Below are 3,494 nucleotides of genomic sequence, written 5' to 3' on the forward strand. Positions count from 1 at the left end.
AATCATTTTCCACATATGACTGTGTTTTCCTGCCATAAAGGCTAAGCTAAAAATAGACTTTCTCCATGGGTTATGGTAAAGCCTAGCCAAGGAATTGTTATTGAGAAATCACAACTTTTTCAGATGTAAGGAACATCAGGAAAACACTTGATTTATTACATAAGAAATATGTTTAGGAGTCATATGACTCTAAAATGAAAAATGAAAGACTTTTTAGCCTCTTCTTTAGCCTCAGTTGTTGGACCACAAGAACAACTGACTGAATTCTGATGTCCCTTGAACTTAGCTGGGAAACACAGATCCTCTGTCCCCTGAGCCAATTTCTCCTGGACAAAGTGAGTTAGGGCAGTGTGCCCTTGCTCTGTGCTAACCTACAATGGAGCTGGCCCACTGCCCCACAAGCTCACATTTACCCAGAGATAAGTAATTTCTAGATTTTCGCTTACCAATCTAGTTTATAAGTGCCGAATCTTCTGACTTTAAATAGAGAGTTTCTAATCTAATTACATTTAAGAAATGATTTGCTCTTAGATTTGAATGACCAGTTCTCATGGCTAGGAGTGTTTTGCAGTATCTCACAGCAGTAGAAAAATGTAGTTCTGAGGTGGAGTGAAAACTGTCCTTTCCTACTATGTTAGCGCTGTAAATACTTCCTTTCATGTCTTTACATTTTTAAAATTATGATCTTTTCTTGACTGCCTTGTAAGAGGTGGTTGTGGTGTCTGGATGAGATGTCCTCGGCAGGCTTGGCTGTTAAGATACTTGGTTTCCAGTTGGTGGAGCTGTTTGGGAAGGTCTAGGTGGTTCAAGCTTCCTTGGAGGGGTCAGGATGGGCTTTGAGATTGTATAGACTCAGTTTTGGTCTCGGTTTTGTGTTTTTACTGGAGATGGGAGTTCTCAGCTCCCTGCTCTTGCTGCCATGTCTCCTTCCTGTCCTGGTTTCTGTACCTCTCTGTGCGGTAAACCAAAACAAACTCTCTCTTTATTAAGGTGTCTTTGGTTGTGGTATTTTATAACAGCCCCAGAAAAAAAAAATGTCTAATACAGAAGTTGTCAGGATTAAAGACCTTTTACTTATTTCTTATTGTTTAAAAGAATATGTATATTTTAAGAGTCACAATCCTTGCCTGGTGATAGGCAAATTCTGCTCTGGTGAGGCCTACATTTGGGGGAGTGGGAGTTTGAGCACAGAGTGGGGTCTTGCAAATACTACAGCAGTTGCAGAACCCAAATTGCTGTGATCACTGTCTTGTCAATGGTTGATGAGTTCTTCATTCACCTAAATATGAGACAATGGCACTTTGAAGGGTAACTAGGTCCCATATACTTTGGGGAGTTGTTGGGGTGTCTTTGGTTCACATATACTTTGGGGACATCACTGGATCCTATACACTTTCAGGGGTCATTGAATCCCACACTTAGGGGATTAGGATTGATATACTTTAGGGAGTTGTTTTCATTCACTTTGGGGTCATTGTGTCCTATAGACTTGAAGAGTCACTGGGTCCCATATACTTCGAACAATGTAGGTTTATACACTTTGGGAAGGTTTTTGTTTTCATGTGCTTTGGGAACACTGGGTCTCATACACTTTGTGGGAGTTGTTTTTGAAATATTTTGGAGGATCATTGGGTGTGTGTACTTCATAGGAATTTGTTACATATGTATTTGGGGGGAGTCATTTGTTTTCCCACACTTTCAAAGGACACTGGGTCTTGTGCACTTTAACGATAAATTGGATCAATCATATGGCTTCTATTTTTCACTGGGTATTCTGACCAAGATTACTGGGCACATTTTTGGCACGTTAGGAGTTCTGCCAAGTGCCAGGTTCATGGCAGTAACAGGACACCATCCTGTCTTCTGGGGCTGATACTCAGGAAGAAGAAATAGATACTTAAACCAGTTACACTTCAGTGTGGTGAACGTTTTGTAGACATTAGAGAATGCTTACTACACTGAGTTCTGAGGTTGTAACACAGGCTGGAGATGGTGTGTCAGGGAACACGGTAAAGGACTAGATGTGATGAGTGCTTGCTTCCTTGAAGAGATAGAAAACAGTTCTAGCCATTGTAGGGAGCTGGTGGGAGAGGTGGGTGAGGGGGACAGTGAATATCAGGGAAGTTCAGAGAGTCAACCTTGGTATCCTGTTCTAGAGACAACACATTTGGGACTGAGACCAGCAGGGCCTGGAGCCTGAAGGAAAGTGTCAACCATGTGCCCTGGAGAGTGCTCAAAACTGTGGCTAATATGGGCAATGAAGGGAGGAGGAGAAACAGAGGATAGGACTCAGTCCCCTCTGGGAGGTCCTGGTGTCATTTATACAGCAAGACCCTTTGTTATCATTCAAAGGCCACCATATACCTTAGTATTCTCTAAATTTTCATGGCACTGGTTAATAATATACATTTAACTTACTGGTTGAAAGCCTATGCACTGCAATTGGGAACTTGAGCATCACTGCACTTCAAGCTCCTTCTCCTCCTTGTCCATCCCTCATAAATGAAGCTTGAAGAACCCCTCTGCTGAGCCTACCACTAGACACTTGTCACTGCTCCTGGAAAACTTCAAAATCTCATTCATCTTCATCTTCACATTTGCCTTTATTCTGGGCACACATGTGACCCTGTGACCTATTAGATCTTTGACCTAATGACCTTTTTCTCTGCTTAGCTTTGGCTTCCTGTTCTCACGGTGCAGGCTAAGAAGTCTAAACCACATTATCTCTTGAATGGCTCCACCTCCACCCTCAGTCTCAGACATCCTCCTCACTGACACATAGCCTGTCCCAGAAGCTTGCTGAGATCTGTCACAGTCACCCTTCCTCTCTCTAGGCCATTTCCACTCCCCCTCCCATCCACTCTTTCCCATTTATGGGCCCTTCTTCATGACTTATCCTGATGTGCAGGTTGGATCCTGTGGCTTATGATGTGAACCTTGCACACCTGGCAAGCTTGAAATCCAAATGATCTCAACACATTCTTCATCTTGCTATGTACCAGGCAGCTGAAGGCTGCTGAGAGACAGCCCAGCTAGCCAGCCAGAGATGACTGGAAATGCTCCAACACCAGACTCCCAGGATGCCACATACTCCTGGAAACCTCTCACTTCTCTAGTCTACCTACTCTCCAGCCTTTTCACAATGCTCTTAAAACAACTATGCAATTCTTCTTCAAATATCTTATCTACCTCTGTTGCTTTGACTTCATATGTCTAAAAAAATAAAATGCCAATGGGTGGTGGTGGTGCATGCCTTTAATCCCAGTGCTTAGGAGGCAGAAGCAGGCAGATCTTTGAGAGTTCAAGGCCAGCCTGATCTACAGAGAGAATTCCAGGACATGGCTACATGGAGAAACTCTGTCTCAAAACACACACACACACACACAAAAAAGGAAAGAAAGAAAGAAAAAAGAAGGAAGAGAAAAAAGAAAAAGCAAGAGAAGAGAAGAGAAGAGGAAAGGAGAGGAGAGGAGAGGAGAGGAGAGGAGAGGAGA

This window comes from Mus pahari, chromosome 22 (genome assembly GCF_900095145.1).
Source record: "Mus pahari chromosome 22, PAHARI_EIJ_v1.1, whole genome shotgun sequence".
In the NCBI taxonomy this organism is placed as follows: domain Eukaryota; kingdom Metazoa; phylum Chordata; class Mammalia; order Rodentia; family Muridae; genus Mus; species Mus pahari.